This window comes from Sciurus vulgaris (assembly GCF_902686455.1).
Source record: "Sciurus vulgaris genome assembly, chromosome: 3".
NCBI classification, from domain to species: domain Eukaryota; kingdom Metazoa; phylum Chordata; class Mammalia; order Rodentia; family Sciuridae; genus Sciurus; species Sciurus vulgaris.
In genome coordinates, this window is record NC_136463.1 from 176219025 (window position 1) to 176246610 (window position 27586).

A 27586-nucleotide genomic window follows, 5' to 3' on the forward strand; every position below is an offset into this window, starting at 1 on the left:
GGGATCTTAGTCAGCTTTGTGTGGTTGTAATGAAATGCCTGGCACAGGATATGTATAAAGAAAAATAGGTTGATTTAGCTCATAGTTTTGGAGCTTTAAAGTGCAAATAACAGGGCAGAGGCTTCATGGTGAGGGTTATCCCTTGGCTGCCTGACCTTGTAGTGCAGATGGCAATAGTAGGAGCCCTATAAGTGAGCAGATTTCATCCTGAACCAGGGAGGAGGTATCTGGGTGGGCTAGGTTTGCTCCTTTTATAACAACTCTCTGCAGAATTGCTAAGGAGTCCCAAGAGACCTGCTTTCTGTAGGCACCTCCAAATGACCTAAGGAGCTCACATGAGGCTTCACCTCTTAAAGCCTCCACCACTTTTCGATACTGGCGCCCCAGAACATACCTCAGTCACAACGGACACCCCTGAGGAACACCTGGACCATATTAAAACCATGCAGTTTCTACAAATATATAGCATCCAAGTAAAAATTTATCTCCATTACCAAATCACAAATTAGTTGCATTCAAGCAAACTGCTTTAGAAGACTGAAATTTGCATTTTGATTAAAATCTTATTTTTTAAAACAACTTTATAAAACTTTAACATTAACATGAAGCTTTTTCTATAAATTCATAGTGATATTTTTAATTCTAACCCATAATTATCAGAATCTATCAAGATAAAATTTATAGTCTTGGTAAAATATCAGATTGTTGTATGATTAATATTATCGGTGATTTTGTCTAATGTCTTCAAGGCTTATTTTAGTTTAATCACTACTTTCTAATTTACCTAATGACATATCACATAATCATGGTTTGTTCTTAAATTAAGCTTTCCTTTTAAATCTACCATAATTACTGACACACTATAAAGACTGGAGCATAAAAATATATATAAAAATGAGATAGAGAAGTTTCATGATTACAGGTTAATGATTGATGGTGCTGCTCCTTGCATTGAGCTGTCAGGAATAGTACGGGTACCACAGGTTTCTGCAAACTCCTGTCCTTCCTCGGCTGTTTATTTTCCTTTCCTACCTTTATTTCTATTTTTATTCAGTAGGCAGTGTCAATCTCTGTTCTTCCTAAAATGCACATTCATTTCCTTCTCAATACATAGGAAACAGCCAGTTCTGCTGTGGAGGATTATTGTGTATTCTCAGGCTTCCTGCCCTTCATAAACATATATTCTCAGTGTTGTTTTGATATTATAGAGAATTGGAATGTAATTACTAATCCATTTTCCTGTTTCTGGCTCACTTCTTTGACTGTTTTCCACATGAACATCCCATACCTTCATCTCTCTGTTCCAGGGTCCAGGCCCTCGCCTGGCTCATCTGTACCTCCCTGTCCCATCTCAGTCAAGGACCCTGCTTCCCACTTTACAAAGAAGACACCTCAGGCATCTATTAACTTGCCTATCAGTTTATCTGTCTGCAAATCAATTAATATTTACATCATTGCTTCTTCACCATTTCGGTTTTTCTAAGTATCCACTTTCTGGCCCCATCCCTCAATCTCTGGGAGCACACTCTTCCTGTCTGTGTGTACTCAGGGCCCATCCCTGTACTTAGGACGTGCTAGGGAATCTGTAATTTCATGACTGAAGAAGTGAATCTACACAGTGTTAGAGAACACTGGACTTGAATAATTAATAGTAAAGTTGAAGATAGACATTATTTTGACCTCTAAACAGTTCTTGCATAGGGTGCTAGGGTATTTAAATCAAGTGAGAATTTTGCATTTGACATTGAGATCATAATTCCATGAGTATCTATCTGTCCAGTACACCCCGACTTCAAGTAAAGGTGCTTTCTATGCCTTCAAATCAATTACAGAGAAATTTAGAGCACTTTAACAAGTTTTTATAGAACCAAGATTAATTGCAATTATTATTTAAGAAAATGTGGTTTGGAGATACTTCTGAACGTGATTGATGCTTTCTGTTCACACTGCTTTGGCTATAAAATCATATGGAATATAAATTGGTCACATTAAATTTCACTGTTTCTGCACAATGAAAATTGTTTATGAAATAAAACTTCTGTCTCTGGTCTTGACTGATGATGTCTAAAACCACAGCAGCTTTAGGACCACGAGGTAGCGAGTCACTGACAAGGGCTCAGTGGCAGAGCAGGAAGACCTGACTTCACCAAGCCTGTGACTTCACCAACCCTGGGCTTACTGTACCCATACAGTTTTGTTTCTGCTTTAATAAATATCCTTCAGCTTAAGACTGTGATTCACAAAGTGTGAAAACCCAAGAGGTCCTTGAGAGCCTTCCAGAAACTTCCAGAATAAAATCACTTTGAATGCTGATACGAGGATGCTCCCTGCCCTTTACAACCTCATTTTTTTATAATGTAGAGTGGAAGTTTCCACAAGTTATGTGATGTGAGAAGTGAGAAGAACTTGAAAGTGGATGCAGAGAGGAGAATCTAGCTATCTTCTGTGAAGCCCAAACATTAACAGACTCGTGAACATGTAACATCGTTCCATTCTTTTTATTACCTTTTTTATTATTTTGGAACTCTTTAAATTGTGCCATTTAGCTCAAAGTGTGGTGGGGTTATTTTTATTTTCCAATGACTAATGTATTTTTAAATTTCTCATTTTCATTTCTGGTATATTAAGTATTAATGGATATGATCTGCATAACAAAAGCCCTGCAGAATCCCCCAAAGCTTTTAAGAGTATAAGGAATTGTCATAGTCTGTTCAAGCTGCTATATCAAAATGCCATAGACTGAATGGCTCATTCACAGGGGAATTTATTTCTCACGGTTCTGGAGGCTGCAAATCCAAGGGTAAAGCATAGGCACACGTGGTGTCTGATGAGGACCTTCCTGGTTCATAGATGATGCCTTCTACATGTGGACTCCTTGGTGGAGGTGACAAGGCAGTTCCCTGGGGCCTCATTTATGAGGTCACCAATCCCCTTTAAAGACCCCACTTCCCAATTCTACCACCTTGTCCATCAGGTTTCAACATTTGAATGTGACTGGAAGCAGGCCTTCGGAGAACAGCAGGGATCATGAGACCAAAATTTTTGAGCACAGTCAGCTAAGCCAATGCTGCTTCATTGTCTTCTGACAGTGAACAAGACAAAATTGCTTTATTTATTTCTTAGCAATAAACAATGTTATTATTTGACAATATATAGCTACTATCAGTTTTGATACTAGTGAGAGCAGTCTATCACTTTTGCAAGAATGATTTTAGCATTTTAGTTTATTCTGAAAGGATATTAGTTCAGAAGTTCAGAAATGCCCCTCAGAGTGTGAAATGACTAAGCATTTCTTCTGTCCTTTTCGTTTTTTCTTTTCTCCACCAGTTTTGTTTAGAGTAAAAAGATCTCTTTAGATCTGCACACATTTCTCCCTTTCAAAAAAGGTTTCAATTTTTCTATTTTATTTTTGCTCTTCATCTGGCACCTATAATATTGACTCTGATCTTTCCCTATGTTTTCTTTTCTTTTTTCCTCATACCATTTATTTACCTCCTAATCTGTTCCATTTTCATTCTGGGAGAGTTGCTCATGTTTATTTTAAACAGTATTAATTTATTTTAAAACATAAATTTTGATTTGACTTAATTTGCCCTTGCTATTTCTAAAATTTTTAACTTTATTTTATTCATTTTTTGTATGTGGTACTGAGGATAGACCCCAATGCCTCACACGTGCTAGGAAAGCACTCAACTACTGAGCCACATCCCCAGCCCCTGCCCTTGCTATCTTTTATCTTTACTATTCCTGAAGTTCTCTTTTATCTCATCGTACTCTCTTTTTTTATATTTCTTGGTATTTTCTTATTTTATCTTATGGAGATGCCAACTTCTAATAGATCCTTTAGTGCCATCGTTACTTTGTTCTACAGCATTTTCCCCTAGATTCCTGTTTTTTATGTCACACCCCATTTTTTCCCTCTCTTATCTATCATTATGCGAGGAAAATCTGCCCAGACTTGGGTGTGAGCAGAGGGATCAAAGTAAGTGTCCCTTCCTGGCCTCTGTTTCCTGATGGTATGATTTTATCTGCTCTGGATTTATAACTGGAAAAGGAGGCAGACCAATCTACTCACCTCTGCTTCTTATGAACCCAGAATAGCATTTCCTTCTGCCCTGAACCGTGGTCTTCTCCTTCTTTCACATGGTGTGTCCTCTGAAACCCTGGGCCAGATGTGAAGGTACTCATTCCAAAACATGCCCAGCTTCTAGTGACAGTCCCACACCCAAGCACTCCCCTCTGTAGGTGATCACCCCCAGAGTACACTGCAACATTGTGCTTTTGCTTTTACTTTCTGGAAGAATAGTCCTCATTGACCCAAGGTTTTGCCTGGATTTGTTTTTTGTCTCCCATAGTCAACCATGGCCTGAAGACATTATATGGAAATTTCCAGAAATAAACAAACCATAAGTTTCAAATTGCTCATCATTCTGAGAGGTGGGTGTGATGAAATCCCACACCATCCCACTCTGTCCCAAGCGGGATGTGAATCATGCCTCTGCCCAGAGTTTCCATGTTATATATGCTATCCTTCCATTAGTCACACAGTCACTCTTTGGTTATCAGATTGACCGTCAATGTGTCACAGGGCTTGTATTCAAGTTAACTTTTATTTTACTCAATAATGACCCCAGTGTGTTAAGGTAGTGATGCTGGCAATGTGGATAAGTCAAAGAGAAGCTAAGCTGTTAAATGTTTCCTTTAGGTAAAAAGATGAAAATTCTTGACCTAATGAGCAAAAAAAAGTATGAGTTGAGGTTGCTGAGACCTACAGTAAGAACAAATAAGAAAATCATGGCATATATAGGTATGGACTGTCCATGATTTCAGGCATCCATTGAGGGTCTTAAAATATGTGCCCCACACTTATGGGCAAATTACTGCACCTTGTTTTTTCTTTGAAATTTTCACACTGACAAACTACCTTTAGTCTTGAAGTGCCCACTATGGTATGTTATTGGACCTTTTTTATCTTCTTGGAGAAATGTTGTCTTAAGTGATGTCAATGTAAGGATTATTTAGGTTATTTTATTTTCACAATATTCAACGTGTTTTCTTAAATGTATAAAATGAAAAAAAATTCTTATGCTAATTGGCAGAAAATTGGAACTAGTACTACTAATAAGACCAGCACTTCAGAGTTGAATCCATTTCTTGGTCCTCTGCTCAAGTTCCCCACCAGGTGTATTTGCAGGTAACATTTTCAGACTTTCACATGATTTGATCTGAATAATCATTTTCAAATGATCTTATTTCAATAAATTATTTTAAATTTATCTTTTAAAAACAAGCATTAACAGATTAGAATGAAGCACTTTTGTCAACGTAATGATTCGACTTTTAAAAACAAAAATTAATTTCATTTGTCGAGTACTATTGTTTTCTCTTTTATAAAGTTTCTTCTTATACTAACAGAGTGAAGAGATTACTTGGTGGTGAAAGTGTTAGTGTGAGTTGAGAAAGTGACTTTATAATAGCATGAGCTTTGAATAGCTCATTCTGTTCTCACTTTTAAGTCCTCACAAATGGCAAGGGATGTAGTTACCCAACAATACCAAAGGAAATAAAACCTAACACAAATGATTGTAATTACTTTTGAATAATGAAGATAGTGAGTCATGCACATGCCTCACTGGGCATGGGAATTCAGGATTTGGACCTTTTTCCATGGGTGCAGTTAGAGCAAAGTCAGGGCAAAGACTAAGTTCATAAAACAGTGGTCCTGAAGTACAAGGAAAGTATTTATTTCTCTCTCACTCAAGATTCAGAGGGTGAATGGTTCATATCAGGAAGGCGGCTCTGTTCCCTGACCAGCTTCTTCTGGTTGCTCTGCCCTTCCCTAAAGCCTTCTTCTCATCTGCATAGTTAAGGCTGGGTCATACCCTGTCTGCATTATAGCACAGAGGAAAGAAGGCAGGACTCCATGAAAAGTGACTTGTGTTTTAAATTGATGCTCACCCTGAACTTGCAAACAACACTTGCATTCGATCCCATTGGCCATATCCAGCCTTAAGGGAAGTTGAGAAAAGCTGTCTCTAAATTGGCAGCCATGCGTGAGCTTAAGCTTTATTATTCTGTAATGCAGAGACTGAAGTTTAAAGGATAATTGTCAGTTTCTACCATCAATGAGGGTGTGCTTGGTATATTACATGTTTTTTTCACCTTGTATTTTCTTTAAGGAGGCACAAAATATCTTCTCTAAATGGGAAGTAACATGTTATTTCACTTTCCGAATATATTACCTTCTTTGTGAATTACAGTATGCTAAGAAATATATGAGAGTCAGAGACACGTATCATAATGGTTGTTAGTTATCAGTGTATCTAGCATATCCATATCAATTAGTTATTTTCCTGGTGGGATTAGATTATATAAGCAGAATCTCTGTAAACAGGCTCAACTACCGCAATTCCCAGATGAATCTTTAATGAAAAGAGTCAGGATCCATGACCCACAGAGCTTAGATGATATAGTCTGGGATTTATATTTTACATGTGAAAAGTGTGTTTGCAGCAAGAATTCACTGCCAACTACTAAATATTAGAGGGGTAAAATTTGCAGTCAAATCTGGTATAAAGTGGCATCCCAGTTAGAGGTGAGTCTGTAACAATGTAGGGAATTTTCTCTTTCTTGCCACAATAAAACCAATTAAAGACTTGACAGCATTGATAATAGAGTCTGGAATCCCAAAGTCACACCTTTGGGGAGAAAAAAAGAAATGTACCTTTCTATTCATTTTCATGAACAAGTCAAGAACTAAAATTAAAATTATTATCATATTAAGTTTTGTAAGAAAATCATGATGCCATCAATCAACAATTTCATTGACAAACCTTTCTGAAGGGAAGGTTCCTGGAACTTTCCCTAGAACACAGATACCTTCAAAAGAGGACAATTTTGAAGACATCATCTCCCTTTTGAATGTTTATAAGGATACAGTCTAACTTCTTTACAAGATTGAGGCATATAGTGGAATTTCCTTTGGCATGAAAAATCAAGAGATTTGGCTCTGGGAAGTGACCTTGATCAAGTTATTTAGTATCAAGAGTCCTCTGGTTTTCATTTGCAGAATCATGGTGACTGTGGGGCTGGGGAGCATTGATCAGGTGGAGACTCAGGTATGCTAACTCAGGTAGTTCTCTGACATTCTTTTGCACTCTTTGTGTTTTGTGAATATCTATAAAATACTATTTTTATTATGTTTGATGTAGATTATGCTTCATGAAAGAAAGATTGGGTGTAGGCTGTTTGCCCAGCACCAGGCAAAGTTTTATGTGGGAGGCATTACAGAACTTTGAAGAAGTGTGTAAGCTTTCCCTTTGCACATCCTGGATCAAATTGTGAGTCTTCTTAGTTGTGTGACCATGGGTGAATTATTTTACTCCTCTAAGCCTCAATGGCCTCAAATGGAAATCATAATAATACTGACCTCATGGGCTTTTTGAGCACTAAGTGATGAATCCTTGTAAAGTACTTAGTCCTATGTCTGACATTGAGAAGCATTCAATAAATATCATTACTGGGTACATGTGAGGTATTAGTAAATGTTCTCTAACACATTTGGTCATGATGAAGGGTGGTTTTAAAATTGAAAATTTATTGTACTTCATAAGGTAGCGACATGAAGGAAGTCCTGGAGAATTAAGGGTGCACAGATAAAATTAGACTCTCCTTCTCTGGGAACACATGCAGTGGATTAGAAGAGTCTGTGTGTTCGTGAGTACCTGAAGCAATGGGCTGGAATTCCTGATGGGGGAAATTGCTTGCTAGCTGAGAACAGGATCTTGCAGGGAGCTCCAAGGCAAAGGCGCCCGGGTTGTCATCCTGCTCTGCCACCAATGACAGACCATTGAAGCAGGTTGATTAAACTCTCATAGCATCAGAACAGTATGAAACCATAGAAATCACACTCCTCTTGTAGGAATGAATGAAACAATCCTAAAATGCCTGGTGCAGAGGAGAAGCTCAATGTAATTTGATTTCCCTTTTATCTCTCATTCTGTGTAATTGCCAGTAGGTTGAACATTAACCCTTGAAAAAAAACATTTGAATAAACACCTATGAGGCCTATTAAATCGATATTATCTGTGAATTTTTCACTTTCTTGATTTTGAACTCTATTCAGGTAGCTTTTAAAATGTAAATTCATTAATGCTTTATATAACTGAAAAGCCTCCAAGTTCTCTTGAAGTTGGGCTTTACTTTCTGTCTGATTAATGTGCAAAATGATGAGCCTCCCTGTGATACAGTGGAAGGAATTCATTCACCTTCCAACAATTGCTGGACAATTTCACAGATTGCTTTCACATCATGTTTGTGGCTTGTCACTTGGAACTTTCATTCTCAGGTGTCCTCGGCCTCCTCGATAGCAACTGGCCATTCCATTCGCGAATCTTCCTGCTGATCCAGTTTTCTGTGGGTTCCTCTACCTTTCCCAACGTGGTCATAATCCTCACTCTTTAGTCCTTAAGGTTACATTAATGTAACATCAGGATGAAATTCGTGATGGATAAGCCTTTATCGACTCCCAGAGGGTGGTGAGGAACAGGGCTGTACACTATGAAATGGGGACATCATTAAAATTGTCTGTCATTGTTTCTGAAATCCAGCAGCTGATCACTGGGGTTGTATTCATTCCAACTGCCCTGTCCCTTAGCCAGCAGCCTCCTGGTTGCTGTGGTTGGCCATAATTGAGAGCTACCTTCCTTTCTGCCTCATCAGTACACCACTTTCAGTGCCCACAACTCCTGTCCCTCAAGCACACCCACAGGAAGACTCTGTATCATTTTGACATGAAAGTAACATCTTGAGCTCACCGGGATGCCCCTCTCCCTTTCTTCACCTTAATTCTGCAGAGTCCTTCAGCTATCTCTACTCACTTTGGCATTCCGGGTGACGCTGCCCGCTGGGCCTTTCCTAATTGCCATGTCAGTCCCTGTGGCAAACCTCTCTTCCCCGAATGCACCAGTGCTGGCCGCCAGGGTGTGCACGTCTGTGTGCGCAAATATGCACACCGTCCATTTAGATTCGTGCCACTCTTTACATTCTATGGACTGTGTGCTTCCAGAACATTTTCACATATTATTATTCAACCATTCCCTTAAACCTGTTATGCATTAAAAACAGATTTAAAAGGAATGAGTTTTAGAAAGTTCTGAAAGTTTAAGCATCTTGCCCAAGGATAAAAAACTCCAAAATGCGAGAGTCCAGAGCGAAACTTGGCTCAGTTTGATACCAAGCGTGAGCCCTGCTGCTGTATCAAACTGTATAATATGGATGGTTTCCGTAGAATGGCATTAAGGTAGAGGGATTCTAAATAAGCTAGAGTGTCATAGGTATTGATGTCCCTAACAAAATCAAATAATTGATTTCAATAATTGCTATTTATTTTTCAAAATCCTCTATGGAACTATAGATAAACATGGTATGAATTTCTACCCATACAAGGAAACATTTTGGTTTCAAAGGCTGTTGAAATCTAATTTCTGTCACATCTGCGATCCAGAAGTCCCTAAGGCCTGGGATTATCCAGCAGTGGTACAAATGAAATAGATGTTTCATTGTTTATGAAATGTTCGGTATAAATGTCGGCAGTGAATGCCTGGTTATGGGAGACTCTATTTCCTGGTGCTTCTTCCAAACTGCCAAAAATATGACAACTATTAATTCTCAGTCCCTCAGAGAGGCAAGCAATTTATAGCACAGAAATCAGACCCATAAAGCAATTTCTCAGAGTCTAGGAGTGGATAAGTCTATATCGCAAGTCTGTTTGGTAAGCCAAATTTAATTTTTGACTTCTGATAAGATTGGTAAAATTCTTCTTATGTAGTCCCTCTGGAGTTCTGCCCTGTATGCGTGTCACGGTCACAGCCATCTTGTGGAACACGAGGTCATCATCCACAGAAATACAGTAATGCTGCATTTTAAATTATTTACTCTAATGTGTTCAGCATAATAACTAGACTGGTTCATGTCCAGTGAGCTTCAACATAAATTGCAGTATTTTGGAGAATAAATTTTATGCTCACATATGCCAGTGCACTGTCTAAAATAAGTGATGCACCTTCAGAAGAGGAAATTAGCAACTTTTTCAACCTATTTTTTAATTGTAGGCCTCATTTTTAATAGTAGGCCTCCAGATAATTTTGTTACAGTTTAGAAATTTTCTTAATTGATCAGCCACAAAAGGAGAAACAAGAGAAAAACAGTCCTGCAGAATAGTGGAAAATTCATTAAAATTCTCTGAATAATTTATTCTTCGAAGCAACTTTTCATAGCATAATGTTGAAAGCAGCATTAACGGAAAGTGATCCCGCAGCAATGCGACTAATGTTTCTGTCCCAAAATTTCCTGATCAACGTCTGCTAGAAAATGTAAAACAAACAAAAATTAATAACATCCCAGAGTTCTTCAGGATGCCCTGGCTGCAATGCATATTCCTACTCGTGTTTTGTGTGGATAGGAAGGGGTTGGGATGTTGAATCACAAAGCAATAACAAGAATTGCTTTCTCATCTGGTCTGGCATATGAGAAAACCACAAAACAATGCCTGCTCTGACCCTGCAGGTGTGCAGGCCACACTCCAACAAAGACACATTATTCCCCAGACACTTTCTAGTGGTATCATCATTTGTGCTGAGACACAAAGAAGTAAACAAATGCCCAGCCTGGCTTGGCTTCTGTCCCTTCTCACCAGAGAGCCTGAATTGGGTCAGAGAGGAGTCAAATGGGAGGGGGCTTGTAGGCCAATTCTAGTCAGCTGATACACCGAAAAAGAGAAAAAAGAGAAAATAACTGGAAATAGTGTGTCAAGTCTGGCATGGCTATGTGGCTAGAAAATTCTGTTGATTTCTTTTTAAATGTCTTTTCCACATAAATTGGATTGCTTGGCCATAATGACTGAGAGGCCAAGACAGGGATTTTTCCTTTTATTTTCTGGAAGAAACTTCGTTAATTTCTCCACACTCTGAACAATTTTTATTTCAGTTGTGGTTGAAAATCTCAAGGTCTTTATTGCCTCATTTGAAAAGTTATAAAACTATAGCCCCATTTTCCCCAAGATTACCTCCTTCTACAGTGGCGAACTCCAAAGAATGTCAAATGACATTGTTAAATTTAATGATTTGATTTAATTTTACATCGAGTCCATTTACTGTCCAATTGCAGAGAAGCCAAGAAAATCTGAGGGCCACCGCCATATAGTTTGCACAGTTTTGTAAATACTGAATGCATTGAATGGTGCTATTAATTTTATCAATGTTTATATTTAGCTTCTCTATTCCATTCTTTTTTAAAAAGATCTGGAGATTATAAATGGCAAACCATCTTGTACTAGGTAAAGCACATTTCTAGGTATTCATCAGTGGTTACAAATAAGGCCCCTCCAATAGTATGCAAGTCATAATTATTGGAAGCCAAATATGATCTCATTAAATCTTAGCTTTTCTCGTCATGCCAACAAGATATTTCTCTGAGTTTCCGGGGGCTGTCTCATGTGTGTTTAGCCACCTGTGTCTGTTTCTCCATTGTATTTTCTTGTCACATTGTAGATCATCCTGTTCCTCCCTATCTCAGCATGATCTCCTCAATTGCTGAAAGGGTATCTGAGAAGGGACACTTGGATTGTCTTGTCCCCTGTCTTCTCATTTCAGTCCCTCACTTTTGCACCCCTCTCCTATCTCTGATTTCTCAGCCATGCCAGCACACTCACGGTAGCTGATACCTACCTCTGAATTTTGAGGTCTGTCACCTGTTCCACTGAAAGTTGCTTTGCTGAATTTCATTCGCTAGCTCCCAGTAACCCCGATCTCTCAGTTCTCGGGAATTGGGGTACAAATACCCCAGGTCCCAGATTCCTGCGGTGGAATAGATCTGAAACATGTTTTCCAGTGGGTAAACTCTGGTTGCCTACTACAGGAGTCGGTCCTACAGCAGGCCATTATTGAGTAGCTTCCTTTCCTTATCTTATTCTCCGCTGTACTTCCCAAATCAACTACCGACACTTAAATCTGTCTTAGAGGGTTAATCTGAGACAACACAAATATGAAAATTGCACATGCAAGAAATATTCCAAATTTGTTGTCCCACTCCATCATTTTTGGTAATCACTCTTATAACAGACCTGACAGTAACAAGAATCCAAATGAGAGCAGTTCAGTGTCATTGCCTATGTGGTATCTCTGATCATCACTGTCCCAAGGGCTGGATGAGTAGGTCTCGCTCTAAAAATATTCACTCATTAAATTCATTCACATTTTCAATGTGTCTACTTGTGTGTGCCTAAAAAGTTGATGAGAAGGGAAAGTCCAAAGAGTGAGGAAGAAGAATCTCCCATAAGGGACATGCCTGGTTCATATCAAAGTTATAAGCTGAATATGGATGTCCTGAGTAGTCAGTGGTCTCATCTACAGTCAAAGAAACTTACCCCTTCTCCGCATTTTATATGTAAGCTGATACTGTTTTCTAATTACCAAAACCAATGTTCCAGATTCATTAATTTCAAATGTCTTCCAGTCTTCTCTAAACATGACAGAATTGCTTTTACCCTTTCAATATTTAGGCCTGTATTTGCCCTTTTCACATGCTTTTATGGGAGGACTATAGAACTGAATAAAAATCATCTCCAAAACAAATCCAGCTATTTGTGTTCTACTAAGGGATGTTACTAAGGATTTGTTTTAATCATTTACATGAGAGAAATCATAAGGCAGGAAATGTTACCTTTCTTTCTATGTTAATCATCTTCATATTGGGGATGAATCCTATTTGCTTATGGTTCATTTTACATTAATTCTTTGTGTAATCATTCAATTCTTAGTTCAGTGGTTTCCGAACTGTACCTTAGGGTTGAGCAGGGGTGCTGCAGGAGCCGCTTTAGTTGGTGAAAGGGTGCACAGAGACATTGAGACTGTCCACAGACTCCTTCAACTGAAGCTTTTTGTTTCATATATTTTGGAGAATATATGACATATTTGAAAACCTACTCCTCGCTGTGTAAGAGACATAGTTTGTTGCTTGCACAAAAGCTGTTTGCCAAACCACATTCCTCCTTGATGTCAGAACCTTGATTTTATACAGGTCTTGCTGGGTCATGTTCACAAAAGAAGAGGAATCATGATTGGCCTAATGGACTAATGGAGGTACTGCCAACCCACTTTGCCACCTCTGGGGTTGGTGTACATGAATGATAAGGTTATTAGCAAGGGGATAAAAGGGGGCATCTTCTAGCTTCTTTTGGGAGAAATTTTATGTCCTGGTACAAAGAGGGATTTAGAGAGAGGTCTGTTCCCATTGTTCAGCTTTGTGTGTGGGGAGGATGAAACACTTTCAGGTGGTAGAACCATCTTAGAAACAACCCAGAGCTACTATGGCTTCACTAATTTCTCTTTCTTTCTTTCTTTCTTTCTTTCTTTCTTTCTTTCTTTCTTTCTTTCTTTCTTTCTTTCTTTCTTTCTTTCTTTCTTTCTTCTTTTTTTTGCTATAACCCATGACTGTATCACTTGTTTTTTATTTTTACAGACTGCATTTTGATTCATTGTACACAAATGGGGTACAATGTCTGGTTTCTATGGTCATGCACAATGTAGATTCATACTATTTATGTAATCATGCATGTACATAGGGTAATGATGTCTGTCTCATTCCACCAGTTTTCATACCCCTGTCCCTCCTTCCTCCCATTCCCCTCTAAAGTGACCTATTTCTGACTTTGTCTTTGTGTGAGAATTATTAATCCCCTCTTATTGTTAAACTATTTTAATCAGATAGCCAAAAGTGATTCAATTGATGCCTTGGATAAGAAATATTTTTTTGAATACCTGTCCTAGATTACTTTTTCTTAGTACATTAAGCACCCAGGATCAGTAATTGTTCTCTGACCGTACTATTTAAAGAGGAATCTCTGGCTAACTATTGTTCCAGTTGTTCTATCAAGAGATATGCGACTGTTTTGTTTTATAATTAAGCGAACACAACAAAAAATATTTTTTCAATCCCATTTAATAACATGGAAATATAAGATTAATTGTGATGGTAACATCTACCTATATTGTAACAGTACTGTTCTAAATGATAATGCATACCCAACATGGGCTATCTCGGCATGGTCTCAGACGAGAAAGAAAAGTTCAACTCAGCAAATAAACTTTTTGGTTATCCCCAGCCTATTGCTTGCATTTGATAATTTATTTTATTTTTGATGGGTTCTGTTATTTGCATTATACTACAATTTTCAAAGATGAATCTTTGAATCAAATTAATTAATAAAGTATGGAATCAGTGAGGAAAGCAGTGACTCCAAGTAAAATTTATGTCATATATACAAAGAGTGATCAGGACACCAGTGAACATGGAGTCTGTACATGCTGTGCCAAGGGAATTTGCAAGTGTGAAGATCTTGCATAAGCAGCTGAACTTGAGAAAACTTGAACTGCTGAAAGATGGGGTCTTTGCATATTCCTTCCATTTCTCCCGACTTCCACTGCTTTCTCTACTATGAATTTGGTCAAGCGGTGGCACAAATTCTTCTCTTATGAATCATTTTCACAAAATGGACAGTGACCTCCCTGTCAAATTGATTAAAACTATCTAGATCAAACAGCTGAAAAGCAAAGATTTAATGTGCAATAAGAAAGAGATAAAAACTACAAGGAGAACCATTCAATGTTGCGTTTCTCACTGTAAAAACAGGCACAAGTCATATCATTGCCAAGCGGTTTTTAAAATTACCTTTGACTTCACCAGGTATGCTTACAGGGAAAGGAAATGAGGCCTGGGTGACTTCCTTTATTAAGCAATACCACTGTCATCCATTGTCACATCACTGGGGTAACATAGGCAAAGTGAATCACTATCTCTGTGTGTGCTAGCAGATCTTGCCCTTTTGAGGGTGACCAAATCATTAGTTGGCAGAGAATTTTTTTTTTATTTATGTACACACTACATCCATGAAGGAGAACGCCACACTTTTTTTCTAAACAAATTATTTTGTGAGTCTGAATATATTGGAAGAAGTGTATTGGCATCATTTCCAACGAGCTGTAAGTGCCAGTCCACACATTTTATTCAGAGAGTCTCTGGCAATCGCTGACCTAATATTAAGTCAGTGTTGAGGAAAATGGACAATCGTGAATAGAATCAACTTGTAGCTAGAGTGCGCTGTGTAATGAAAGCATATTTTGCCACAACAAAATTTGCTCTATATCAAGGAGAAAGAGCATGATATGAATTTATGGCACTGGGTCAAGCAAAATTCTTTTATTTTTTATGACACTAATAATATAAGTAAAATTCATTTCTATGATTTCAAATGGCAAATCTCCATATTGGAGTGGGCATCTCGAAAAGAATGAAGTGTACATAGCCGGCCTTCGGGGACAAAATATCACCATTTTTTTTTTTTAAATAACAGGATTACTGAGTGGTTTTAAATTATGATACAAATGGCTTTGACTTTTGTCTCATGGTGGCTTTTTCTTCATTGTGAAAGCACCAGAGGCACATTGGTCCAAGTAAACTGCCCACAAACATTCATGAAGACATTTTATAGAATCCAATTCAATCAAAGATCAGAGTAGGAATCAATCACTGCAACTCCCGATTTGAAATGTTCATCCTCCACTTTGGGGGCTGCTCAGTTCATGAGAGAGATTATAGCAGAAGGGCTCAGAAAAAGCTCCAGAGTCCAAATGAGAACCATCACCGTGTCTGGGATAGAGTTTCCGGCTTATCCAGGTGAAGTGCGTAGAACGGTCCCCAGATCAGCAGCGTGAACTGTTTTCAAGATCTTCAGACAGAGACACTCAGTGAGAAACTACTTCTTCCTTCTAGAGGCCTCTTCCAAACCAGACATTCAAAGATATTTTACAGCTTCCAAGTTATGCCACACGTTCTGGTGATCTCTAATTAAGAGAGAAGGTTTTCTATTGGGATAGAAATAAAGAGTAAAGAAAGAGAAAGAAGACCCATGAGTCCTTCTGTGTTTTGAGACCCTTCTGAACCCTTGGAAGTTCATGAACCATTGCGCTCTGCCCTGCTTTGATTCCTGCCCCTTCACCCATTCTTGGAACCTGGTTAGTTTCCCTTGATTGACTTTTCTAATGTGTAGGACTGCACAGCCTGTGTGCCTCATGCACCTCTTTAAACTATGATCTAACTTAAAAAGGAAAACCCATTATTCAACTACTGTTAAGGTTCTTTTCAGTAAGAAATGTTTCTCCCCCGTGACTGATCATTGAAAAGAGGAGCTAACGATTGCTTTTTGTTTCCCCAGTTAGCATTTTAAGGAATGGAGAGACATTGAAGATGACGTTTTATTAAGAAATTTTCAAAGTTCCCCTCTCCATGATGGAGACTCTCCATTCAGAGAGATGAGGAATGATGTGGAGGGATGAGCAGCCTTCTCAATGAAGGGGAGTCATAGGCTGTGGGGTACCAGGGTGCCAAGTATTTTCTAAGTCACTTTTCAAAAATCATTATTACTGATAGAAGTTATCACAGAGTGCAAGAGACATGGATGTTCTCCTCTAGAAAGCAGTGAAAGAATTACTGGGCCTATCAGAGGTAGGGAATAAGAGACTGATGTTTTCCTCCTTGTCCTTTTGTAGCTTAATCCCTTGACATGGATATTTCTATGTGACTTCTTGGCATGGTTGAACAGAAGCCCCAGCCACCTTTTTGGACTCCCACCAGTGTGCATGCCAACACCACACTTCCCCGGGGCTGTGCCAGTGCCTGAGCCCAATGAGGTTACTAGCACAGGCCTATTCTGAGCCTGAAAATAGTCTAGGGGGCGACCTTGGCTCCAGAATTTGCCTTAGTAGGGTCCAAACTTTCCTTTCTCTGCTTCCCTGTTCTGCCTTCATGGCCACCCTGCACAGGGATCTTCTGAGCCCTAGCACATTTTTTCTTCCTTGCCCATTCCCTCCCTTTCCTACTTGATGCTGTGGATGGAACCCAGGGCCTGGCACATGCTAGGCAAGGGCTCTACCACAGAGCCCCAGCCCCTGGATTTCTTGTGCTCTGAATTTCTAGCACCTACTTCTCAGAGCTTCAGAGCTCATGCCTATGAATACTCTTATTCTACAAACACAATAACATAATACAGCATTTAACAAAAGAGAAGAAAACTGTAAAATCTTAGCCTTTCCCTTGTTTTCTGTGTTATACAATGATAGCATTTCACTAATTATTGCCTAAAGCAATAATAAAACTTTGAATTTCCTTCCCATTTTGTTCTAATTTATTTTACTACTAGTTGTATGGGTTTTCTTAAATTTATTTGTAGGCAATATATTTCAAAGAATATACCATAAGTTTTATATCTTTATAGTCATTTGCATATCACATCTTTTTTTTTTTTTGCACAGTGCTAAAAGAAAAGTTCATTTATGTAGGAAACATTTCCCTGTACATATATGTTTCCCCCTCCCCTTTTAAAAAGGGTCTGAGATGATAATATCCAGAATGAGTCCGTTGTCTTCATCAGGATACCAACCACTTGGGTCATGCATCACTGTCGGAACGTTGCCGCCGAGGTATGTCATGCCCAAAAGGTCATTCTAACCCTATCCTTTTTTCTTGACATAGAGACAAGTTGCATTCAATCTTTAACCTATGACTCTGACTTTTTCATTCATTGCTGAGTTCTTGCATGCTTTGTATTTTAAGGGGATTAAAGGAAGAATGCAGAGATTTTGTTCAACCTATGATCTCAAAACAATAATTCTAAATTTTTATTCCAAGTGATTTTTTATTTAAAAAAAATTCTGGAAACGAAGACTTAAAGCTGAGGTAGCAATTAAAGCTGTACTAACATTTGAGGATATCTAAATAGACTCTCAACACAAAATCGCTCTGACAAATCCCTGTTCTCAAAGTCATACATTGGTGGTCTGAGGTGTTTTTCTTCTCTAGAGGCCTGGACACATCATCTCCATGGGTTCTTTCTGAACAACTTTAGTCTCTTTTCCCTTTTTCTATTTTTAAAAATCTTTTGATTTTTTCTTTTTGATTGACATGTATAAATTGCACATGTTAATGGGGCTCAGTGTGATATTTTGGTATATTCCTATAGCACATACTAATGAAATCCAGTCTTCCTTGATCTACCCTTCCTCAACTTCCTTCCCAGTCTCTATCAATCACTATTCAACATTCAGTTCAACTTTTTGTTGTTTAAATTTCCGCATATGAAAGAGAACATGTGATAGTCATTTCTCCGCATCTGGCTTATTCCACTAACATAATGCTCTCCAGTTCCATCCATTTTGTTGGAAATGATAGAATTTTATTCTTTTTTTTTATAGATAAATAATATCCCACTGTATACATATGCTACATTTCTTTATCCATTCATCCATTGATGGGAAACTCGTCTGATTCCATACCTTACTATTGTGAATAGTGGAGAGCATGGGGGTGTAGCTGTCTTTTGGTATGCTGATTTTATTTTCTGTAGATATAAACCCAGAAGTGAGATAGTTGGATCATAGGTAGATCTAGTTTTTCTGAGGAACCTACACACTGTTCTCCATAATGGCTGTACTATGGCGAGTTTGCATTCTCACCGATAGCATAGGAGAGTTCTTTCTCCACATCCTTGCCATTATTTGCTAGTATTTGTATTTTTAGCAACAGTCATTCTGACTGGGGTGAGATAATATCTTATTGTAGTTTTGATTTGTATTTCCCTGATGGCTAATGATATTGAGCATTGCATCATATATTTGCTGACTACTTGCATTTCTTGTATTTTCTTCTCTGGAGAAGTGTCAATTCAGATTTTTTTTAAATCCATTTTTAATTGGATTATTTGTTTCTTTGTTGTTAAGTTTTTAAAATTCATTATATATTCTGGATATTAATCCTTTGTTGAATGGAGACTTAGTAAATATTTTCTCCTATTGTAAAGGTTGTCTCTACTATGTTGATTGTTTCCTTGGTAGTGTGGGAGCTTTTTAGTTTGATGTAATCCAATTTTCTATTTTTTTTGTTTTTGTTTTCTGTGTTTTTTGGATCATATCAAAGAGATTGTCTATTACGATGCCCTGAATTTTTCCATATCTTCTCATAGTTTCAGAGTTTATGGTGTTACTTTTAGGTCTCTGATCCATTTTGAGTTGACTCTTATGCAGTTTCTATCTTCTGCCACTAGATGTCTAGTTTTCCCAGAGCCATTTATTGAAGAGGCAGTTCTGTCCCCAGTGTGTGTTTTTGGTGCCTTTCTGAAGAGTCAGCTGGCTCTGGATGCTGTGGTTTATCTCTCAGATCTCTCTTCTGTTGGTCTGTATCTGTTTTTGTGCCAGTACCATGCTGTTTTGGTTACTATAGCTCTATAGTATGTCTTGAAATCAGATATTGTAATACCTCTAACTTTGGTATTTTTGTTTAAGAAAATATATATCAGAAAAACATTTAAGCAGAGAAGCGGAAGGCCTCCCACAGTCTTTATGTATTTATTTATTTATTATCAACCCTCACTTTTCTCACTTTTCCCTGTGCTGAAATTCCTAAAATCCTGTCCTTCAGACTGTCAGAGACAACACCAAACTTCTTCCTAAAATAATCCATTATCATACATTATGATGTTTTTATATATAATGTTATAATAAAATGTTACGAAACATTATTTATGAAGTTTGGTGTTTATGTTTTTATAAAATATAGAACATAACTATTTAACTATATATGCAAATATAATACACATATGTATCCATATACACATATATATGTGAAACATGAAATTTTCTCTGGCAGAAACACTTTCTCCTCATCAAAACGCCTTTTTTAATGTTGAACATATGTTTATGTTATTGCTTGATATTCCATGGGTTCCTGCCAATGTCTGATGATTGTGTGGATTCCTGAGTTTTGACTAAGAGGACTCATCAGGGTGACTTGCCAAGGAGAAAAGGTCTCCTCATGTCAGAAGGCTGTTTTCATGTAGAGCTCCACCAAACAAGTTTTTGGGCATTTTGTAATAGATATTTTGCCAGTTTTATATACCTTTCAGGTGTTTAAAATACTCCTATGAAGTCTCCCATCTTCTGATGAAGGTCGGATCTTCCAGGGATGTTGATGCAGTCTCCTCTGACAGAGGGCCCTTCATCTGCAGTCCCCACTGTAGTTTTCTCTGTTGAGAACAAACATCTTTGGACTGTGTTTACCTGGTCAGGGATTGGGTGGGAGTATTAGCTGTATCCCTCCTGTGAGATATTGTACTATAATGTTTACACGGTCTACTGCAGATAGTCATGTATTCTGTCTTTTATTCATGAAACCACATGGATGTTTTGTTTCAGGCATACCTCAATTTGATCATATTTTTAATAAAATTATGAACGCTACTGGATTTTAAAGGACTTTTACAATACATTTCTTATTGCCAGTATTAAATATTTGTTCATTTGTAGTTCCCCAGTCTGTCAGCAGGTTGCAGCAGAGGGCTAGCTTTAATTTTAAATTAGCATGTTCAAGGGTATCCAAACCCTCCCTCTCTCCTCCCTCAGCCCCTTCTCTCACCTTCCTGCCTGCCCCTTCCTCCCTTCCTCCCTTCCTCCCTCCCTCGCTTCCTTCCTTCTTTCCTCCCTCCTTTGATTCTTTACTTCCTGTCTCTATGTCCCCTCAAACCTCCCCTTTCCTCTTTTCTTCTTTCTTTCTTCCCTTTCTTTTTTCTCTTTCTTCTTCCAAATGACACTCAGTTATATTTTGTAAATGGAGGAGCTGACTCAATAGTAAAAGTTGTACAGAGTTTTAAAAGAAAAAAAAAGTCAGTGATATCCATCTTTGAGGATTTTTCTTCTCTTAAAAATAATAAAATACAGACACCAGGTATAGAATACAGCATCAATAAAAACAGGAATTGATAAACTTATGTTTTGATTAATGCAGATAGCAATAGCAAAACTCAGATTTGGCTTGAATATCCAAATTATTAAGAGCACACTCCTCTTGCAGGGCATATGCAAATGACCTCGTTTTTGCTACTGCATTTGGAAACGTGGGCGGGGGAAGAAGGCACGGCAGTCTCAGCTCTCATCAGTTATTCACTGTATCCAGGCCTCTCGATTGTGTTTCTTTCTTTAATGTAATAGTAAGCAATAATCTCACAGCTGTGCTTTGTGGAGTGAGCTATAGAAGCATCTATATTGAGATTTTGTACACACATTACATAAAAGGGAGAGACAAGCATCAAGAATTCGGCTTGGCCCATTGCAGAACCACACAAAAGAGCTAATGGATCTTGCAGAACGGTTGTGATGACCAGCTGGAAGACCTGATTTGTATTCCACAGTGGAATCACCTTCAAAAGGGATCATTTCAAGGTATAACCTTGAAAATAATGTCCCTTGAGACATTAATATCTTTCATTATATACCATCAGTACCAGTCAATGGGGTGAACTAAAAACATAGTACGAAGTCAAAATCTGTCTTCCTCTCCATTGGCTCTTTGATTTCATCTCTCAAGAGCATTTACCAAAGCCTCCCACACAACATTCCTCACGTGTGGAATAAGGTAGGTGCTGACATTTTTCCATGAGATTTGAAGTTGACTGCTCTGTATTACAGGACAAGTGTTTGGATCTATAGTTTAATTCAGGAGAGTGCCATCCATGGGTGGCTCTCCAGGGCTCGGCAACAGAAGCTTCCCAGGGATAGTTGGGCCACAGAACACTGGGATGCAGTCCACATCTATGCAACACACATTCCTTGAGCTATTTCCCTGTTCCTGCCATGCATGAACCACTTCAGGGCTATGCTATCCATGGGGCAGGAGGAGAGCAGACTCCACCTAGTAATTACATGGATCTGGAACTCGAGAATCACTAGGACTATGTTAACCGCTGGGAAGGAGGACACTTGTGAGAATACAAAAAGAAAAGCACTTGACCTGGCCTGGGTGTGGGGAAGTGGATTAGAAAAACTTCCCTGTGTGACAGATAGGAAAATTCATTAGTCTCAGACAGCAATTGAGGGTAAGGTTTGATTATTGTCTTTAATTTGTAATTAAATAGGAGAAACTGTAATTAAGCATGAAGCAAAACCTAAAGTAATATAGCACATTAATTTATTGTATGGGATAATCATTGTGGTAAGTGGTAATACTTTCAGAGAGTAGCTTCATTTGAATATTAATACCTTAAATTGCATGTAAAAAGGTTTGTCATGAATTATGGCAAACCCAGGAAAGTATGGTGATTACTGTTTACAAGGGAAATAATATATATCTTAGATAATGTAGCTATTTACAGGTTAGCAGTCTGTCTTTTTAAGTCTTATTGGATCATACGGATGTGAAAGTATACACAAAAATTACAAATCACGTTTTGATATAAAGTAGTCTATTTCCAGACTCTGTCTTACATTTCTTTTTTCTACACTTTCATAATTTTCTTTGTTTTCTCTGTGTTTTAAAGCCCATCGATGATACCAGTTTTGAGTAGAGACTCTTCATGGGGTGGTGTATTTATATATTTTCATTCACAATTAGAGCGCATTAATATATTAACCTGAACTGAAACTGACTGAATAAAGAGATGATAATGAAGAGATTGTATAGCAATTTGTATTGCAAATTGAAAGGAAGACAAATTTTTGACTTAGGAGTATGTTTTAGTTCATTTCACTGAATGATACTAATGGTGTGTAATGAAATATATTGAAGTCTCAAAAGGGAATAAAGTATTACACCTTGAAATAGTCAATAGGGAGATTAAATATATTTGCTAATAGAAAAAAGAAAGAATAACATAATGTTGGCAGAGCAATGAGTTAGGATATTGTAAACATAAAACAAATCTAAAACTGCATGAGGCAAGCTCAACAGAACACAAAGCATAGTTTTTTTTTTCATTTTTTATTTTTTGTAAGGGGTTGGTAGGAATTGATGAATTGTAAAAATAAACTGGAGTATAGTCCTATAAAGAAATGTTGAAAGTAGAAGAAAAGTGAAAATGCAATTAAGGCAATCCACTTGTATTAAAGTAGAAGAGCAAAAGAGCTCTTTTGGGCAGTCTTTTACAAAGTACATGTTGAGAAATAGGGAAATGTGATAAGGATAACAAAACAATATGGAATAGAGTAAAATGCCATTAGCACTAGAGGAGAATGAAGTTTAAAAACAAAATAATCTCAGGCACATAAAGAATTTAAGTGCCGAAGTGAAGGGTATTGTAGAGTTTTTTTTTTTAATAGAAAATCAACATGAGAGAAATACAAATATAGTTTAAAATGAAGGGAAAAGCAAGAGACAAGATGAACTATAAACTGATGGCATGGATTTATTCCAATGAGGTTCATCAAATAATGAAAATAGCAGAGTTACTGACGATCTGGGATGAGGGTGTTTTAAGTAACTACTCTTTCTAACACGTGGGATCTGGGCTTGATCCACCTGAATGTAAGAAAGATGGATTTGCCAGTGAAATCCTCTATGCTCTCACCTCGATGTAGTGAGGAGAGGAATTCTACGAGCTTCATTAGCAGACACAACCTGACAAATGTCACTTTCATCCTTTATTAATTTGATTCCTAAATAAAGCACAATAATACATATCCATTTCCCCTGTGATGCTCTCAAACCTTAAATTCTGACGTTTATGTTCCAGATGAAAGAATGAACATTCGTTTACTCTCTACATGGTCTAATTTTACCAAAGATTATAATAAGGTCCGAGGGTCTTTCTGAGAGATTGTTTATTTAATAGAGATATTCTGACTCAATTATTTGGGAATAAAAGGAAATGAAAAGGCCGTTATGCAAATGTCAGCAAATGAGAGAGACATAAAGTTTTTTTGAGTTTTCAAACCAATTAAAAATTAATGTCAGGCCTCTCCTCGTCTGCCATTAGTGTTCTAACCTCCAAAGGTAGGAACAATTGGAAAAAATATGAGATATGACAGGGTCTAAAAAAAGGTCAGAGCATACCATGAAACTTAAGACTTTTTATGGCAATTTGGCTATCGTTGTTCAGATTGACAGTGGATTCTACTTAAAAAATATGCGCTGCACTTAAAAACTTCCAGTTTTAGTACATAGACAAAAATAAATTGAAAATGAGCAATATTAATGAATTATCTTTATTTCCCTTAAAGTCAGTTAAATGATGTCTCATTAAAAATATTCCTCTATTTTATGATCTAAAAATGAATGGAATTTCCAGGTGTGGAAGTGCATGCCTACAATCCCAGGGGTTCCAGAGGCTGAGGCAGAAGGATCAAAAGTTCAAAGCCAGCCTCAGCAACTTAGCAAGGCCCTAAGTAACTTACTGAGATCCTGCCTTGAAATAAAAAATAAAAAGGGCTGGGATGTGGCTCAGTGGTTAAGTACCCCTAGGTTTAATCCCTGATACAAAAAAAAAAATAGAATGCAATTATCCTTTGTGAGGTTAGAAATTGTAGACATAGATGGGAGTTTGAAGAAAAAAAGTCTGTTCAAGACAGCAAGATTATTCTTCAGAGAGCTCAGTAGTCCAAAAATTTGTTGTGACTCATTTGTCATCAATCATGAATACCTCCTAAGGATTGCAGAATGGGTGGCATTTTTAAGGGCATTGCATACATGTCTATTTATCTATCTGTATATTATATACACATACATATATGAATTCATATCCATGTATGAAACATTATGTTATATGTAGGATATATATAGTAGGTATGTCATATAGAAATATATGTATCTATATTTTTAAAATAATGTTTTTCAAACTTATGAAATCAATAAGATGGGATATGTGTCATGTAATATGTAATATTATATATTGTATAATTACATGTAATTCAGGCATGTAGTTTGCATTGTATTGGAATTAATAGGTTCTGCAGTACTATTTCACCTTCATTGCTGCTGATTGTAAGGTGGTCCTTGGGCTCACTCCCATAATAGGCTGAGCTCCTCTGTTTATCACTTGTTGCTGTTTTCTTTTGTTCACACAGTATTTGTGCTTTTATTTCCCACATTGTCTTCTCTAATTGATGCACTGTGTTTTTCTCCAAGATCATTATCAAGAGCATCTTGCCTAAAGGTCTTTTGTTTTCCTAATGAGTGATCTTCAGGGGTTATTTTGTTCTCTTCCTATTCACCCCATTGGTAAGAGAGATCTTCCCTCCTTGGGGTTCTGGAGATTGCTGGACAGAGTACACACAATTCTGGACAGATAAGATTGATGGCAATTTACTAGTCACTTCTGCTCAGAGCCCCAGAGAGAAGGATACCAGAGGCCTCAGGATGCAGGCTTTGTGCCATCAAGAGGGGGAGAGGGTGTCCCCTACCTCTGTCCTCCTTCCTGTGAGAGAACATGACTTTCTGGTTAGAATCATTCTATGGTTTGCAGGGAAGTGGACCTATTGGGTTGAGGACCAGGTGTGGGTTGCTTGTCCGGTAGATAGTGGGACTAGCTGGCCTGGGGTCTTTCCTGCCAGGTGAGGGACACATCTTGCGAGGGCAGGGAAACTTTCCATAAGTCTCTGGGACCTTCTGAGGTTCAAAGATGTCAAGGGAGCACTTGGCATTTTAGGTCTTACAATGCACTGACCTAATCATTCCACTTAAAATTTTAACTTTGTAGTTTATGCTTCTAATTTGTCCCATCAAATCTGTCACATGATGCTGCTTTGTGCTGTTAGTTGTCAGCTGGCAATTTTGCTAACATTGGCCTAGTCTCTCAATTAAATGGTACAACTAGAAGACAGAAATAGTTTATCCTTCTCTTATGACATCTCCACATCAAACACAAATTAGCTTTCTCATACATATGATAAGTGTGTATTCATATAGTGTATTAGTATCCTAGGGCTACTTTAATTGTCACAAAGCAGGTAGCTTAAAGCAATAGATATTTATTCTCTCAGTTTAAGGAAACCAAAATCTGAAGTGAAAGTCAGAGGACCAAACTCCTTCTGAAGGTGTTAGAGAAGAATCTTTGGTTAGTTTTTGGATGTTGGGACCAAATACTTGAGACAATCAACTTATATGGAGGAAACATTTTTTTTGGCTCATGGTTTCCACGGTTTCAGTCCATCATTGGCCCAGTCACTTTTGAGTCTGGCCGCAGGAGTATGTGGAGAAGGAGATCTGTTCACTTCATGACATCCAGGTAACAAGAAGGGACAGGAATCGGGGCGGGGGAGGAGGGTATCACAATATACCCTTCTTGGGCATGACCCAATTACCTTTCTTCCACTAAACTCCACCCATTACGTTTTCATCCCCACAGGTGGGCCACCAAGCCTTTAACATGTGAGACTTTGGGAATGTTCCAGATACAAATTATAACACCTTCTTTCCCCTTTGTAGCTTCTGGTAGCTCTCTGTGACCCTTGGCATTTCTGGTCTCCTGGCAACAAAATATTACTTGCTTGTTTTGCCTTCATATGACCTTTGTGTGTCTTTGTGGCTTCCTCTCCTTGTATACACACCAGTCATTAGATTTAAGGCCCACCTCAAACCAACATGACTGTGTCTTAAGTTGATTACATCTGCACAGCCTCTATTTTCTACTGAGGTCCTATTCACAGGTACTGGGTGTTAGGACATCAATATAGGTTTTGGGGGGCACAATTCAATCAACAACATATCTGATTAGAAAATACATGCAAGTTGTGCCCCTATAGAAGCATTCCAGAGAAGTTTCTGTAGATGGATTGTGCAAAATTAAACAAAGAGGTAGGAGCTGTTTCCAGCTGAAGACCTCAGACCTCATGCCAAGGTTTTCTTGTCAGTGGCTGAAAATGAATAACACGTATCAACGTGCTTTGGTGTATAATTTGCGTCTCAGCTATAGTAAAATCTACTCAAAGTTTATGAAGTTCTTTGTGAAGTTAAAGGACTCTCTCAATATAGGGCAGTTCTTTAGATTAAGTCTCTATAATTCACATTATCTGTGACAGTAAAGGAGAGACAGAAATATCTGTTTTGGCTTTAGCCCATGTTTTTGGCCTCTAGCAGAAAAACATATAAAATAGGAGGATGGGACAAATGGTCCTTTCCCTTTGTGACTGAACAAGTCATAGAATGGGATTTGAAGCTTTCTTGGCATTTTCTGGATAACCATTCCCTTTCTGTCAATCTGTTGTTAATCATAATTTGCAGAATCAGCAGTCCTCCTGTGGGTGAAAGTTTTATGTTGTTTCCTTATCCCAGTGATTTTAGATGTCCTCCAAGGTCAAGGAAACAACCACATCAATCACTTACCTTCTCTCTTAAGGAGTGAGTTTCCAACCACAGGTGCTTTACCAGCATTGTGGGAAGGGCCCCTCCTGTGGGCTGGGTTAGAAGGCAAAATTAAGTGCAAAGCAACCAGGGGGAGCCAATGGGCAATGACAGCAGCCACAATAGTTGATGAATCACATGTGCTGAAGTGTCATAATGAAAATTCCCTCCCTCCTCAATGACTGCTTATTTGAGATAGAACAGAAAGACTGAACCCAGAGAAGACACATTGCATCTGTCAGTTCACCCGATTGTCCTACTGAGAAACACTTCCCAATACACCTAGGATACAGTGATTAGCATCAAGCAAGGAAAGGGTAGAATCAAATACCATGAATTAAAAGTAGTGGCAAGTGTTTTGGTTTTATGGTAC